At 36.2% G+C, this 18,301-nt stretch overlaps 1 protein-coding gene and 1 long non-coding RNA gene across 11 annotated transcripts in view; both read right to left on the reverse strand.

Moving 5' to 3' along the window:
- The window catches only part of LOC110830756 (stranded at second), a 102,004-nt gene that overhangs the window by 77,758 nt on the left and 5,945 nt on the right, over window positions 1–18,301 (reverse strand). The window lies entirely within an intron of this gene.
- LOC110830758 (uncharacterized) lies at window positions 156–16,579 on the reverse strand. 6 transcript variants are annotated; one of them, XR_015535109.1, is made up of 4 exons: window positions 16,482–16,579; window positions 15,152–15,236; window positions 10,111–10,392; window positions 8,222–8,445 (listed from the first exon to the last, which is right to left on the reverse strand). It is a non-coding gene; the product is annotated as an uncharacterized LOC110830758 (long non-coding RNA). The 6 variants fall into 6 exon arrangements; XR_002543370.2 differs by lacking the exons at window positions 8,222–8,445; window positions 10,111–10,392 and adding an exon at window positions 156–205; XR_002543369.2 differs by lacking the exon at window positions 10,111–10,392 and having other exon boundaries at window positions 8,227–8,445.

Consider the following 18,301-nt stretch of genomic DNA (forward strand, 5'->3'; position numbering starts at 1 on the left):
TTAACAACGCAATTTTATTCTAGGAATATACAGAATGTATGGAAAAGAACAAACACATTTTAAATATTTTATTATGAAAATCAATATAAACTAACAAGAGTTTGGTTTTCAGATCATGAGAGAGAAGCTCTGGTAATTCTTTCACCATAAATATTGTCCTGGGCTCCTTTTTTTCCTGGGTAATGTCCATCCGATATTCGAGTACCTGGAAAGTTTTGATACAATTGAACAGAATAGACTATAAGTACTTTATTTAAAATCTAAACTCTAAAAACTCTAAAATTTAAACTCCTTTACGTATCACCAGAGGAAATTAAGTTAGAAGATATTTGAGGCATGCAATGGACCCCTTTCTTCCAGTTTCTACTTCAGAAAATGTCGGGCGATTTAACCCCAATGTGGCACACACGTGCGATCTCTGTGCAACACGCAATAAAACATTCAGATTTCCTCTACTACCACACTTCTCTAGCTTGTTCATTTTCACAACACAAATTTTCAATATGTAGCCATTCCTTCTCGGTTACATGTTAAGACTCACAGATTAATCGTGTTTTGTAAAGGTAGAAGGAAAAGTTATAATGAAATGAGATCTGAGGATCTCACTGGGTTAAAATGTCGATGTTGGTCTTTTGGGTTGTAGCACGATGTTGACTTGTAAAACAACAAACGGAATTTAATGGTGTGATCAGTATAAATCATGAGAAGATTCTTATAACACAGAAACCCAGAAGACAGCCATCTTCATGCTCGCTGCCGTAAAAAATTGAAATCTCGGATTGTAAGTCATGAGTTATGCCACAATGCTAACCACAAATTATTTGTGCTAAGGTTGATAGTCTTGAAGAGTAGGCTATTGCTTCTTGCAGTTTAGAGCTATCTTGGCGTAATTCTGTAAGAAAGGAACGAAATGAAGAAATCTGATCCAGGAATTCTCTTGGGAAATGTAACCCGGACCTTACTGAACGTGCTAAAACTGAGCTTCCGCGGTCAATGCATTGTGGTTCGTAAAAATACCGCGTGAGAGACCACCATGAGATAATATCAGACCATGGAGAGATTGCATACCTGAAGTATGAATAACATGAACAGTGTTAAATCTGAAGCAGCGTTTTGAAACCCAGTAGGAAGGACACGGCTCTTAACAGGATAAAGGCTTTCGTCAGTACGCATTTGCATTAAAGTCACTTCCGTAATGACAACGCAGTTGGCTCGGAGCTCGACCGAAAATGCGGAAACATAGTTCCCTTATAGGTTCATCACGATTTTCACTTCTTTATAGAACGATAATGATCAAAACTTTTATTGCTTTTTTACACCTTTAATTTTGACTTTTCGATGAAGACTAAAATACTATACAAACGTAATTCGTATTTATATACACAGTAGTTTCCTAGATCGAAATGTACATTCAGGCCATTTTTGGGTTCCTAAACGCAGCAAAAGTAATTACAATCAGTAATACAATAACTATTCAGAAGCATAAGCATTTTCATAAACACTGTCGTGAATACAAGCAGTTTCTATAGTAAACTTAGACACTAATCCCGAAAATTATGGTCTTTAATTCCACAGTAATGTGTAATAGAAGAAATCTTTAATCCATGCGATGAAAGCACGTGAGGGAATGGTTGTAAAGCTTGGCTCTATATGAGAGTGAGGTGTTTGCTCCTTCACTATCTGGGCGATAAGTCGTTGCCCTGATGATGCAGACAGAAAGCATCTCTGAAACGTCGGTAATCTTCTACCACACTACACGGCGAAACAACCCAGAAGGCAGCCATCTTGAATTAAATCCAGCCAGCAGCTATAGCTTTATCCTGCATAACTAAATATCCGGAATGCAATACACTAGCTGAAAATTTCAGTAGTGAACGAGGATAATCAGACGCAGGGTAGTGATAATGAATTTCATTGTGGAAGTAAGGCGTTTGAAAAGAGTCTAGATTATCAATTGTACGTGAACGAGAATCATACAAATATCGGAAAACGCCAAAACAAAAGGAAAATATTTAAATAGCTTAAGAAATAAATATATCAAACATTAGGGTCACACGATCAAGACACAAGAATACAATTTTTGGTCTTAAAATTTTATTTTTAAAACCGAGCAACTTTCAACTATAAAATGCGTTTCCATATAAAGAATAATAATTTCACAAATAATGATGCGGCTTAAGCTTAGTTCTTGTGCGTCATAATCCACAGATATTGTGTAAAATTCTTAGTACAGAAGCCAAGTATTTTGACTGAGATTTCGTTGTTTTCTTCAGCCTCTGTAGGCAAATACCCCAGACCATTATGCATGAATTAGGACCCATGTTTCGTCAGTCGTAGATTAGGTCTTCTTAGCCGATATCTTTAAACACGAACTCTGGCGGATTGAAATGGACACTCCTACATAATACGAGATATGAGCGAGCTCACAAGACAATTGTACCACAAGGATTTTGTATGCTGATTCTACTGCGTCTCATAAACGTACTTAAGTTGGCCACACCCATCATTGCAAATATTAAGGTAATCCTGTTTAGTACTAAGCGAACGGTCTGTTTGATTTATGCTAGCAGGACTCGGAGACGTCTATTAAATGTTATTCAAACAAGAGGCTGTGTCCACACTCAAGTAAATTTGCCTAATGACGCACAAAATAAACTATTATGGTGAGGCGCTGCCGACTTTCTCCGTATTGTATGAATCAGTCATTGAATAATCGTGCTAGTATATGGTCTGCTTTAACAGAGTACTCAATTTTGACAATCCGGTTTGCGTGGTAATTTACTTTCTAACGCTACGTGATCGTGCCATTGAAATTTTGCATGAATTTTGTAGGTTACTTACAAAGACAAGAGCGCAGTGTTTAGAATGTGACACGGCTTAAGTATAACAGTACGATGTTAAAATCCGGGTTGTACTGGATAAATAAGCTATGTAATTTAACATTTGTATGTGTAATGGGTATGAGCCGGGATAGCTCAGTCAGTATAGTGACTAGCTACGGGCTGGACGACCGAGGTTCGATCCCCGACGGGGGCAGAGGATTTTTTCCTCTAGCCTCTGCGTCCAGACCGGCTCTGGGGCCCACCCAGCCTCCTCTACAATGGGTACCGGGGTCCTTTCCCGGGGGTAAAGCCGGCCGGGGCGTGTTGCTGGCCACTCACCCCCATCTAGTGCCGAGGTCAAGGAAGAGAGGAGCTATACCTCCACTCACCCCAAACGCCTACATGGCGTATAGTGGGACAAACTTTACTTTACTTTATGTGTAATGGGTGATTCGATTAGCAGAATGGAAAATTATCGATGTTTATCAAATATAATATCAGCTTAATGCTACTATTGATAAATCCATTAATATTCCGATTATGATACTGAGACCTGATGGTGGCGACTTAGGTAGCAAGAAATGCAAATAAAGGAATGGTGGCTCCTACGGTGTGGTCTGGCGAAGTCTGAAGTTAGGCTATCGATTCTGTAACAGAAATCTGGCTTTAGTCGCCGTCAAAATTTCACATTTAATTTACTTCATAAAGAATTTTTTACGATATTTGTACTTTAGTGCGATTTTAAAACGTAATTCTAAAATAAACTGTATTGCTGTTAATGCAAAAATGTTCTTTCCAGTCAATATTGGCAGGTCACACTCTAGGTTAGTTAATATTTAATAATTATGAACAGTGAACATCTTAATTTGTTGTACGTGGCTGATATTACACTTCATATAGCTGCTGATAACAGTCCTTTGAACCGATACATAGCTTAAAAGATGCGAACCTTTCATTGTTATCCTTCAATTATGGGGCTACACAGTTTGTGAGATAGCATTAATTAAGCCGTACTTATAAGAGACGTAAATATAAAAATATAATTTCCTGATAATGAACTTAGATACAAGTTTCTCGTAGATTAGCGTGTAATGAAACTGTATACCATAGCTTTTCATTACAGAAGGTAAAATCAGATTTATTGTGTGCAAACCTATGGACGAATGATTGTAAAGTTCCATGCATTCTTAACCTCAGCATTGGATGGTGAGTGGTTAGTTATACGCCCCGGCCGATTTACTCCTGAAAACAGAAATTTTGTGTACATTGAGTGCCGGTATGGGCGTTGTGGCGGGGATAAAAATCCTGTTCTGCTAGGAAACGAACCCCAGCCGTCCAACCCGTAGCCTAGTTATTGCCCTGAAAAACTGGTGTCTAAATGAAAGGTAAACTATCGCTTTCAACTGATGTAATATGACTGGATGATTGATTAATAAATTTAACCAGCTACGTGTGAATATACAGTGTTAAGATACATAATTATTGTGCACGTAGGTAATGTCCGTCTTTCAGCAGAAGGCTGTTATTGTATGTAGGTTACAAACTAACAAAGGACGCGCTTAAAATTACCTTACTGTACGTAACCTTGTAAAGAAGATTGATACTTTCGAACACCCACAAGAAAATATACGTTTTGCACAAATGAATAATGCAAAACTAACATTAAATGGCAATGTATCACTTTACTCTGGAAAATAAAAATAAGTGAGTGTCAGCTCAAAATTTTCACTGATTCTAAAAAGACAATTCATTAGTGTAACACATTATATTCTGTGTTCGAGTTAAGTAGCCTATAGCAAGATCTATAAGGGACAAATCCATATTCATGGCAATGACTCAGATTCGCTGAAATATTTAAACCAGCCCTTTAGTAAATTATTGATATGGACGACTGGACCGCAATCCAGTACAAAATTACATAATTTTAATCATGAATTACAGTAGACTCCTTAATTACCTTATCGAAGGCAGGTGCATGGGTTGGTTAACTCTGAGTTACACAGTAAACTTCGCTTTGAGGTTGAATTTAATTAAAAGGGCATTACACGTTAATAATGTTTACAATTTTTTTATAGTAATGCAACTGAAGTTACTTAATTTAATGGATAAAATAATATTGTAGTTTTTCCTGGCGTATATTATGTGGGCACAAAATCCTTCCACTTCTGAAATAGCAGAATGTCCGTCTATGTAGATAAATACATCCAAAAAGCCTGAATGAACTTCATATTATTATAATTACTGCAACTGAAGAAACCCGTGAAAGAGAAAGGTGGTTAAGCCGGAAACCGGTTAAGAGTGAGTTGGCGAGGAAAGAATCTTAAGTAGTTTCAGAATGTCTACATGAGACACTTGAAAGTGTGACACTGTTGGTGAAGTACTTGCGAAAGTTCATATTTAATAAAATTACGGAAGAAATACTGAAGTTCAACTACCGTATTTGTTTTGAAAGCATATATTCCAATGCCATAAAAATGTTCCATATGGCAGTCTTGGAGAAAGTTATTGGTAGTAAAAATAACCTTCATTGTTCCGAAATAAATATAGCCACTCACGGCCCGCCAAAGTTTTACGTGTTTCATACACTTTATAATTCAAGAATGTAATCTATTTTATATGTAAAATATCAAGCTGTTTTATGTTTGTAACATTAACCGACCAATATTTTTTATTAATCATTAAATTAACCCCGTTTTCGGACTAAATCTTTTCAACTATTGACAATAACTTTAATGATAGTATGTAATATCAGGACCCGTGGCCATTATGACGAAACTAGATCTGCCCGAAGCTGTTAGAGATAAGCCCACGCCTGATGTAAAATATCTCTCATAAACTGGATCTACTTAATTTAAATTTTGTGTGATTGTAATTCCTATAATCCTTAATGTATTACAGTTTTAATAATAAATATTAATCACAACACAGATACTATATAAACGCTATATAGTTGAAGTTACTGAGAGTGTTGTTAAATAAACAATAAAAATTAACTGTTAATTATAACATGTTTTATAAATTTCCTTAATACGCATTACACCGATTAAAATGTTGTATTCAATATAATAATAACAGCACATAACTGCAAAATATTCTCGCTTTAATACATAATTCTATTGTAGGAGCGTTAATATGACGTACTGGTTTTATTTCAATTAAGTGAACTAATTAACTGTCAAAAATTAAGTCTTGTTGTGCTTAAGACGGGTTAATATAGGTTATGTTTAAAAGAATCTGGTACACCACAACAGGATGCTACAATTAAATATAAAGAATTACATGCCCATATTTAACCAAACTATGTGAAGATGTTATGGTATCTTCAGACAGATAATAACTACTTGTGCATTTAGGATGCTGCATGAGATAATAAAGTTAGTCTGGTCATTTTAAAAGAATAATTAGAAAGGAAAATTTAACATTGTATTGCTTCACTCTCAAGAACCAATTTTATGTGTTTTAACACGAGCTATAGTTAAAAAAAGGTTTGCTGAAGCGTCATATAATACCGTAATTTTTTTGGGCACAAATCACAGCCTTTGATATATTATATTAAGAAGTATACTTTATTTCCGTTACGTTATACTCACAGGTAATCTTTGCTTTTATTTTTAGTATTAGTGTCAACATTTGGGATCTAAATTGGATCTTGTATGCCAACTACTATGCACCGTTTTGTTACAGGAAGACTAGATCAAAGCAATCTCCCGGAAAATCGTGGCGCGCTATCTGTGTAATAAAACTTGGCTACGTTCATTGTCCAACAATCCCTCGTAACGTGCAGTGAATGAACCACTCCGCATATCTTCATATAATCAAGGGTTGTCAAATGATCTTGTAATTTGGATAATGTCTGTCAGAAGAAGTAAAAATTATTGAAAATTTCTAAATTTTTGTTATGTTGTCTTCCCTTCGCCTGAATAATGATACATAATTCTAAAATTTCTTTTTGCGTCATTAATTTGTACACCTGGCGTATACTTGTCTGCGCTTATGTGGATATAAGCCAAAATGAATCAAGTTATAAAATCTATCCACGCTTATTTGGCGTCTCAAACTTACTGCATATAAATAGCTTGAAACTTAATATGCGTCGCTTGTCGATTGGATCATGACAGTGGCCTTATAGCGTCGATGCCCAACCATTGGCACGAGGGCCATAAATATCATAACACAATGGCGAAAATGGAACTGAAGATCACCTTCTCACGAATATAGATAATTATAATCTTAATGCTTAATACTACAGTGACTTATTATGTATTAATTTGTCATTGTATTTAAAATCCATGTTAAGTGGGTTCTTTGACACCAAGGCATGGCACGTGCTCAGGTTGGAGGTAAAACAGGAGTCTTTCGGGCTTGGAAGGTAGCGGAGAATATAAAGAATAAGCAGTCTCGGACAGCCGACAAGGGCTGATTCTCCATCTTGAGTGTTGGACGAGGAGCTAATAGCTCCCCCATCATAAAAACTCCGCGTCACGAAATGTTACACAGGATCTAGGACTTGGGTGGAGGGCTTTTGTGAACACGGTAATGAATCTTGCGGCTCCATAAATGTCAGGGAATTTGTCGGATTTTAGGTTATCATGGCGGTGAGTCTGAAGATGGCTGTCTTCTGGGTTGTTGTAGTCTGGTAAAAGTGTTTCGACGTTTCAGAGGTCCTTGCTACTTCCATCAACCGATGACGATGAAGGCAGAAAGGACCTCGGAAACGTCGGTAAACTTCTATCAGACTACAACAACCCAGAAGACAGCCATCATTGGCAAGGAATTTCTTCACAGTTTGAGTAAGAAGGATTTTTTTCTAAACAGTTACTAATTTATCTGTTAAAGAGATTAATAGATTTTTTCATGCACATCGTTTTTAAAATGATTACTTTCAATTTTGGAACGGGAGACTGCAAAGTTTATTTCAATGTCCGAATCGCATGTTAATACTGAAAAATGCCAACAGAAACATTTATAAAACTCTTTTCCTGCATCTCGATTTATATATGTTGCATGTACAAATGATTGTTTCTTCAACCCTACGTCTTTATTTTAAAACAAATTATTTGTGGTTTATTAACGACGCTGTCAACAGGCCAGATTATATGGCGTAGAATGATTGTACGATCATATAATCGGTGAATAATGAATTGGAAAGGTAGCGGAATGTGACGGTTTTGGCTTAATTTAAGGTAAAATTCCAGGAGGTGCCTGAGCAAACTGAGAAAAATCAAATAAATTACCTACATATATTAATGAGACGGGGAGTTAAATCCGTAAATCTCCTTTCAAATACTGCAATACTGTAATGAAGCAATGCTGTTAATAATTTTAACAGCAAAATAAAGTATTTAGGTTTGTAACGTATTTCAGTCATGAATGCACACATTTTTTTGAATACAAAATATTTCATGCATGAAATATTATTTTATTTCGAGGTTATAATAAAAGGTACAATGTTCCTACCGATTAATCGACAAAAGAGAACAACGTAACCCCATCAAAATGGCCGCTGTCTTGTTATCGTGGGTTTGAATTCCACATCAATGTTTCTCCGCATTTTATATGTCGTGTGGTAGACGCTTTGCAAGATGCTGAGGTGAGTTCCCATCCAAGGTGTTCTTCAAAATCTCTGAAAATATTTACAATTTCAGAAGTTTATTTTTCTGAATTGTAACAATCCAGGGAGCCTACTAATGCTAATTACGTCTGCTTCTCTCAGTCGGAATCTTTCACTGGTGTTTTTCTCCCAAATATTTGTATGTATTTTCTCGTTCTTTTCCACGTGCATCTATCATTTTCCTGTTTCATTCAATTTGATTTAATGCCCCTAATAATATTAGGTGACGCTTTTAAATTACGAAAATATTAATTCACCACAGCTTGTTTTTTTTAGAAAATCGCATTCCATCGAATTCCATTTGCGGTGTTGAAATGAAAATACTTTATAATAAGAAAAATATACGTACTTTAACCAAGGAAATGTTTCATGGAGGATTGTTACATTGACAACCGCTGATGACAGAAAACAAATTTTTGCCAATAACACTGTTAGAAGCATTTTTTATAAATTACATTTTACCACAAATAGCGTAACAAGTTTTCTACAATATTATTTATGTGCGGTCTTTGGGACACAAGTACATTTGGCTTGGGGCCCCTAATTCCTACCAGTTCGTGGACATGCCAATTTATACTCGTTTTCCGTGTCACGCTTTGCTTCCGAGCCAATGCCTCGTCTGAGGTGTCCTACAAACACACGAATGGTTCAAGTGTGACCCGGAATTTTGTTAATAACACAATTAAATTTAAGCTTTAAGATCTGCAGGGGTTCTATTGTTCAGGTTTAACGATTCCTGAATTAACGATGTACATACAAGAAAAAGAGTTACAACCGACGTCTATTTATAACCGTGAATAAGGTGTGCCTGGAGGTTGGTTGCGCTGTGCAACCCGCTTGACAGATGACGTAACATGCTACGAATCGCTTCACCGTGAAAGAAATACAGGCTCACATTACAAGGCACAGGCAGGTATGATGTTCACACCAATAACCCCACAAGCAGCTAGAAACAAAGGAATGACCATGCAGACATCAATATGCTGAGAGCTGTGGCTACAATCGATAAACAAAGAATTCTCTTGTAGTCGCCAATATTGAACTCAATAATAGCGTACAGATTGAAGATGGCTGTCCTCTGTGTCGTGGCGCCGTGTAGCGAAAATCTGATCTCATCGACCTGGTGATGGAGATAGCAAGCACCTCTGAAACGTTGGTAAACTTCTACCACATCACACGACACTACAACCCACAAGACAGCCATCTTCAGATTCACCGCAGTGAAAACTTCAAAAACATTGTTCTTGAAAACTTGATAGTTACTTAACTTGTAGATGAATTTGTTCCCTTTATAGATCCCGAATAATCATCACCATATATTTATTTTGTACAGTCTATACACAAACGTTTGAAGTTTATTGGTGTTGTAAAAATTATATAATATTAAAACATTTTGTTGTGTAAAATATTATATTAGCGCTCTTAATCGTAAATACGATTTTACATTATATTTTTTAGCGCTTTTATTAAAACGACATGTTTCGACGGGTAATACCGTCGACTTCAGGTTTTTATCAATTTAAAATATTTTAAAAACTATTAGATATTTGATGCAATATATTATAATAATCCACATATAAGATACAAAAAAAAATCATCACCATGTTTCACGAGAACCAGTTATTAGATGCTACTACTACTACTACTATGGCGTAACAGCCCAAAATCGAGCCCTACCTTCTCTATCTTCTTCCTCCAATCCTCTCTATCCAACGCAATCCTTCTCCAAGCTGCTGTTCCAAGGAGATTTCTGGAGTCAGTCGTCACTGCATCCAGCCATCTACCTTTAGGTCTTCCCACTGGCCTTCTCCCATATATTGTTCCTTCCAATATTTTTTTGGGTATCGGAGGCTCGGGTTCGATATTAGATGCTACCCGAAGTTAATTGAATCCAGTCCATGTTTTCAAATCCTGTTCCTCTAATCATTCATAATGCTTGTGTCTGTCGAGTACCTGCTTCTGGGTAGGTTTTACGACAAATTTGAATACATGTCTTTTTTTTTCTCATGCCCAACCCATTTCTTTAAACTTTATTTTTCATCACCCTAACAATATTAACTGAATAAAACGGGAAGTGTGTCACAATCGCCATTTTAATGTTAAAATGACTCCAGGATTCTTAGATTCTAAGATTATCATTTGCACCTTATACACTGATAAGCCTATAGAAGCTTCGACGCAGGTAACAGGCTTTAAAATTTGGCCGCAAATTGGGATATTGATGCTCTACATAATGCCTAAAAGAACCGCGGTTAGAAAAATCACGTACAGCGAGATTAGCCTGTATTGGAAACTATTCAAATTAGGTCTATGCGTTAGGTTTACAAAGTTTATTGCTAAAAGTCATGCTATGAAAAGGGCACATGTCAACACATTCCATGCGATACAAATGAGAACAGAGTATTTTTATTTGTTTAGTTAACGAGGTTTTCCAACTGTATAGAAAATTTCGTGTCGACTTAGAAATTACAGAATGATTGTTCATGACGAATTGGAATGTTCGTGGAATAAATTGGGATGTGGCCGTTCTTAATTTACCGCCCCAACATTTAGTAAGACTATGACAAATCAAGATGAGGTAATTAAGAAAAGTAGGCGTATAGTGTTTCTCGTTTATTTCGTGTTAAGAGACAGAAAGTGACAACCTTAATTAAGGATAAAAAAATCCCCCCTTTACAAGCACCATGCTATGAAGATATGACAAAGAGAAAAGTAAATATCAACACAGTCTTAATCTCGGTACTAATGATGGTGAGTGGTCAGTTGTTTTATGCTCCAGTCCCTTTACCCTTGACGAGAGGTTCCACCGTACCGAATAGGTGGGAGGTAGAATGACGAAGAGAAAAATTCATGGACCAGTCAAGAATTGTAGAGGTCGCGCGAGTAGTGGTGGCACCTAAATGCGCAATGTGTAAGCCGAGAGAGGGGAGTTCAGTAGTTGTGGGGGTCGCACCGATCATTACCACATTACAGGCACTTGTCATTTGATCCTCTTCTTTGGGTACCCCATTCCGCCCTACCCCATCCTGCCCCGAGTATAATCTTTCAAATTAGGATTGTCCCACCAAAAATGACATCATGAAAATAAATAAAAATATTGTGTTTAAGACTTTCAAGAAAACATCTCGTAACATGCACCATTCAACAAAGTGGATGTGAATAATGAATAGGTCTTACTTTCACTGGAAGTTGAGAAAAATTTGTAAAATGTAGGAGTAAAATCCAGCATAGGTGATTATTTCTGAAACTGTAACCACAAAATGGCGCTGACTGACATGATATGACCCTGTGCTGTATGCCAATGGTATTTCACCAGCTCCCGATAAATCGCAACGCATTGTAGACGAAATAAAGCCGATACCCTGTTCTGCCCTGGTATCCCCTATAAATCCCTGTCCTGAATGAAAGCTGGCTTATGAAAATAAAGATAATACATATTAAATAAAACTATCAAGTATGAACCTAGTGTGTTTGTGCGTGTGTTTTTACTACGAAATGTAATTACGAAAGGTAAGATATTGACTTTGAACATAAAATTTCTTATAAAGGTTGCAAAACACTAACTTAATTCGTGTCTTTACATTTAAAAGTTCAGAAATGTACAGTAAACAGTTAACGAAATAAATAGGCTTACCGATAGCGCCATCTTGGACCGTTTTTGCTCGACAAAAGTCATGATACAACTATCATAATCTGCTCGTGTTTATTAGTGTTCCTAAGTATGTATCGCGTTAGACCTATGCGGACGATTATCTTCTTCTTTTTTTGTAAAGTAACCTTACTTTTTATCGTGACTGAAGTATTCTGTTATATTTATAACAAAGTACATGCAACAGTCAATACAACAAAGTTTTAATTGTGTAATCTGTACTAAAGAAATTATTACGTGTTTCGGTTTTTCTATCGGCCATCTTGTGACATGCAAATACAGGATACAAATTGAACTAAATGACCAAGTTGAGAATTAAGAATATTAAAATAATAAAAGTATATTGGGACTGTATCTCAGAGAATACAATATGCAAAATAATATTTCCTTTTGTTCACTGTTATAAGTAATTTTACCAGCTTCCTTATTGATGCACATTTACTTGTATTTATCGGTGAAAAAGCATGAATAAGCTGTAAGTCTAAGGAAGGGTTTAAATTATCTCTCCGAACAAAAATGTAACAAATACATTCGTAGCCTGTACATGGCAGATTGAGTAATGTGACTAGTAGTTACATGTATAAAGTTCGCTTAGAGCGCAGTCATGAATAAACCAAAAAAAGAAACGCAATATTTTTGTGTTGTTAGAATTCACATTCTTTGTTTCCAGCGTATGGGTGGTGTCAGCGTATTACATTGGGTGGGAACAGGGTAAAAGAATTTCGCCTACGTGGAATACTATAATGCAAATGTTTCACACGTAACAATGCTCATGCTCTTGTTGGTGAAAGTAAATCACAATTAATGGAGCGCTCACAGGCCTCTCTCTCACGTAAACACAATGTGTTACGTATTTCACTAACTCTACGGAGCGGTGTCCTTAATTAGCAATGGTACTCAGCTAGTTAAGAAATTCCCCGTCATTTACGAAAATCGAAGGTTCATTATCATATTCAACAGAGCCCGCCACTGGTCCCTGTCCTGATCCAGATAAAATCACGTCTTATTCCTTTTCATATTATTCTACCATCTACGTCTTGCTTTCTCAAGTGGCCTTTTACTTTGAAGTTTTCCGACCAATACATTGCAAGAATTTGTCACTGTTCATGCGTGCTGCATGTTTGCCCATCTAATCCTCCTTGATTTGGTCACCATAATAATTAAACGATGATTAAGTCATTAACTGTATTGATAAGACTGATAATGCTGATCTCTTCTAACCTCTTCATAGTCTAAGAGAATTATGTGGTTCAACTACCAATTGACTGACTGAAAAAAATCATATTTAAAAATATTAATTCAGCTCAATTAAGGTGAGAAAATGCACACCAAATACATTATCACAACCACAAAGTTTCCATGTAGGTCTAATGATTCAAGTGCCTAAATAGTACATTTACTTATTTCATATAATTTATTGATAAAATTGAATAATCATTTCAGTTTTTATGCTACACATTCTGTGCTCTTTAACATTAATTTATATATATTTACTGCTTTATCGGCTTTAGGTTTCTGACTATTACCATAGCCTATTATTCCATTGCAACTAATCCATTATTTGTCGTTATCTTATACCTGGAAATTAATTATTGCAACAGTATTTTTGCATGACTCCGTTATTATTATTTTTGTTAATATTAGTATTATTAAAGTAAAGAATTTAATTACTACTTCCATATGAGAACGAAATCTTTGAAAACATTCATACAACACAATACATACGAATACAAAAACAGTCTTGTAAAACTGCTTCTGTAAGACACTTTTTAAAATGGGAATTACTGCGATAAATTTTCTGTTACCATGTTGGCCATTCCTTTTACTGGGAAATGAAGCAAGATTTTGTATGGAAATAAGTTTATTCAAGACGCTAAGTGATTTACATTAACATCAATGCGATGATCGTCAGTGTATCCCAAATATATTACGTTATATTCAGCAGACTCGTATATTGATTATTCCTTTCCAAAGCTTGTAACAGATTGGACGTTGTTAGACTTAAAACTGCAAGAAACATAAATTTCTGGTGTCGTATATCCAGTAATGAAGTCTCGAATCCTATAACCTTTGTTTATCGTTAAAAACCTTTTAGTATGTCAGCTATGCCGTAGCGCACGCCTGCATTTTTATTTTCGCATTTTGCAACATTTCTTAAACTGTAGATCGATTATAAACAAATGTAGAAGTGATAGATTTTACTTCATTATGTTACTTTTCCCACTTTTATTTTTAGCAACTACATTTTTTTATTTGTGTGTCCGTGCTAACATAGACGTATTTTCGTTCTTGAAGCGCTACTTATAAATAAGTCGAGAAAGAAAGAAACAACTGAAATCATTTACCAGCAATGTTACACACCAAAAGTATTTATTTATCTATACTGATATTCTGTGTTGTAAAGTCGTTTGACTTGTAGATATGTACCAACTTTTCGAACGAAAATACTGCCAGTGTCAACCCATGAGACTAACATTGACATCTGAACTGCCGTAAAACCTAATATCATATATTTTCTCGAACAAGGAGTCGTAGCATGAATTTAAAACAGAGCTGTGTTTCTAATCGAAACTTCTTTTATCGCCAAAACTCGTCGTTTTGTAACTGACAATTTTGCTTCAGAGCAAGTAGATAACCTGTTCAGATTTGAGCCTCGAGATAAGCTGTCATGATTTTATGATTCTCTTTAGCTACTTTAGGTAAATCAGGAGACAGTACATGAAAGAATCCACGGCCAAATCTTTGAATATCCTATCCAACTTACCACTCACAGTAATATATACTACTTTGCTATTATTTGTGTCCTGTCAGGACAAATTCATTACAGAAGTGAAAAGTTTAAATTGTTCTTCTGATATTTGCTGTAACTAGACTTCTGACAATGCCGAGACAGTGTCCTAGAAAGAAACATGACGTCTTTCTAGTCTTTCTGATTCTCTGTTCATAAAGTTAATAGTAGTCATTCATTACTAAGCTTAAATAATAATCCACTATAAATACGAGAAAAGTACAGACGAAAGAGAGGGTGTGAGACAAATATAATGGAAGAATGTAGTTCATAATACATACCAATAATTCTGCTGGCGTGATTTCGAAATGATATCCTTGACAAAGGGACGACCGTCATTGCCCTGCGTTCTAAACAACATGGACTCTACGGTAAGCGAAAAGTTTGTAATGAGGACGTGTTACAGAAAATATGACCGTTATTATTAACATTATCCATATATTCCAAACACATCGTTTCAGAAACTTGATGTTTCCGTCTTCAGGTACCATAAGGGGGAAAATTAACGTTCTTACTCAGATTGACCCCTCTGAACAAGCTAGTCTCGATTTCTGGAACCAGGGCCCCAACTGAGTAGGAAACCTTTCCCTTCGCCCTTTCTGTACACGTCTAGACGTGAACAGATTCAGTTTACGAAAAGTTGTATGTATAAAAAACCAAGACGTTCGATAACGTTCACATTGATATTTATTGGACGCTAAGGACTTCGCCTCCTATTTGGAGCAATGATCTTTCCATCAAGTAGAAGCGAGATTATGAACTGGGTAATTTATCTGGATTTGTGATTATCAAAATTTTACTGTGACAGAGAATACCCATTCGTTCATTATTCATAACTAGAGCAGAGCGCTCCTTTCGGAGCTCCTGGAGGGGGGGGGTCAAGTTTTTAATACGCAACCAAACTCTTCGGGGGGGGGGGGGGGGGGGGGGGGGTTGGTTGCGTTTAAAAATCTTGTGTAAGAAACTAAACTAAACCCCCCGAATGGAGGGTTAAAACACTTGTGATTATCAAAAGTTTACTGTGACAGACAATACCCATTCGTCCATTATTCATAATAAGAGTGAAAATATGTACCAACTCTAATTTGGGTTACAGATCAGTGGCAAATGCCTCGGTCTGGCTAATATTGTACCGGCAGGAAGGAATATTTTATTGTATGTAGAACTTCTTCTTCTTCTTCTTGTGGTGCTACAGCCGAGTTACAGCCTTGACCGCCCCAATCGTATATACAACTGCGTCATAATAATAATATAATATTATATCTTAGTGTCGCGGTGCGCTTGCTTGTCGGATTTAATAATATTACATTTCCGCGCGACCTGGCTTTGAGAACAGTTAATGCAACTGGTACAAATTTTTTTGTAGTTCACTACACTTCTTTCGTAAATGCGTTTCTCATGTTCCGTTATCACTGTCCTTGTGATTCATTTCCTGCGGACAGGTCTACATATCCCGAAAGTCACAGTCAAATAATTATCACGTACTTGGCTTTAGATCTCGTTCCAGAAGTTGGTTATATTTACTGAAGCTTATTTATGGTTTCCTCAGTCACACCACACAAATTCCGGCTTTCTCACGATATAGTACCTTAAGTAGACGATGATAGTTACCTTCAGCTTCCATTCCAATTCTTCATTCACAAATAGGCCAGTGTTTTTTTGACGTAAATACGTCTATAAGGAAGGGTCATTCGGCAAAAAGTGGAACGAAAAAGTATAATAATGGTTACCTAAGGAACGTCGTGTTTACTCGGAATTGTTGTTACCTAGGAAACGTCATCTGTTTACTCGGCATTGTTGTTACCTATAAAACATTTCATTACAATACCTTACCTTACATTACATTCAGCTACCACAGACCCATCTTAAGCGTAACTAATTCAAGTTAAATAAGCAATGTCTTAATCAAACTTTACTCAATTGTAAAGCATGTATAAAGGAAATATTTACAATAAAGCCAATATATAAACTTCCTTTCCGTATAGACGTATTTACGTCAAATTCTCCGGAACCATGGTTCCACTGACAACTTTTTTTTTACTGATGGCACCCTGAACACACATTCTATATTTTGTGGCACATTGTTTGTTATTGAATTTCTCTCAAGAGAATATTTGACACCACTGAACTGATTTAGATATAGTACAGCAGTGAAATTTATAATTCTGAAGGAGCCGTGTTAATTAAAAACACATTTGAATAGGGTTCAAGTGGATTGATATGATGTGTCCCATCGTAGGAACAACGGATCGGTACCTACGTACGCTTTGAACAGGATGACGATGCTGGTTGGACAGGATCGTATCTGATATTCATTGTTGTCGATCATCAGGGAAAACTGGTTGTGATGTAAGAGACGCGGCAAGAGACACGGACTGAATTTCAATCAGAGATTAGTAATGAATAAGAGAGAGTGCGCAAAATTTTATTCTCCCTGTCTGCACAATGATCACAACTCATGTGAGGTAGGAAAGTACGCGGATCCTACCCCGATAACCGATAACGTCACTTAAAGTTTACTATTTGTCTCAGTTCTGTTTAGAGAGCTGGGATAATTCAGTAAAATAGACGGAACGTGTAGATAACTACTTGTCCTCATTACAGACGTAACCAGAATTAATATCGAATCATGTCGTTTATTGCACTGTAGCATTTTAGTCCTTGTGAAGTAATGCGAATGAACAGTTCTAATATGGGCGTGGTTTGTAGAGAGTAAATGCGGAATTATTTCGCTCATAACCAATTAGTGTGGGAAGAAAACGCTGTTAAACTGCAGTCTATATCAGCGGTAGTTCCAGAGATACACAATTTCCTAAAGTAAGTTCGCAATCCATTACAAGCTAATATAATCGAATAATTTCGTAAAACAGAACTATTTCTGAGAAGCTTAAAATTTCTCCTCTCGTCACGAAATTTCTTCAATTTCGTGGATCTTAAGGTTCATTACCGTGAATGTGGCTGCCTTCTGGATCGTTGCTCCAAGTAATCTGGTATAAGTTTACCAACGTCTTAAAGGTGCTTGCTGCATCCATTATCAGGGCGATGTTGATGAAGGTGGCAAGTACTTCTGAAACGTCGATAAACTTCTATCAGACTACACGGCGGAACAACTTAGGAGACAGCCATCTTCATAAACTTCGTCATAGAAACCTGAAATCTCATTCATTACCGTATTCAAAAAAAAAGCCAACAGCTGGTCCCTATCTTCATCCAGCCCTCATTCTGAAGTCATATTTATTTTAATATTATCCTTTCATCTATACCTATGTATTCCAAGTGGTTTCATCCCTTTAGATTTGTTAATTAAAATTTTGTAAGCATTTTTATTTGTTCCATACATGCTATATTCTCTACTCTTTGCTTTAATAATCATAATAAGATTTGTTGGAGAGTACACGTTATGAAGCTGTTCATTGTTTAATTTTCACACC

The sequence above is a fragment of the Zootermopsis nevadensis genome, unplaced genomic scaffold (assembly GCF_977971745.1).
Source record: "Zootermopsis nevadensis isolate Lab colony 2312 unplaced genomic scaffold, Znev_1.0 Znev_ptg000013l, whole genome shotgun sequence".
In the NCBI taxonomy this organism is placed as follows: Eukaryota; Metazoa; Arthropoda; class Insecta; order Blattodea; family Termopsidae; genus Zootermopsis; species Zootermopsis nevadensis.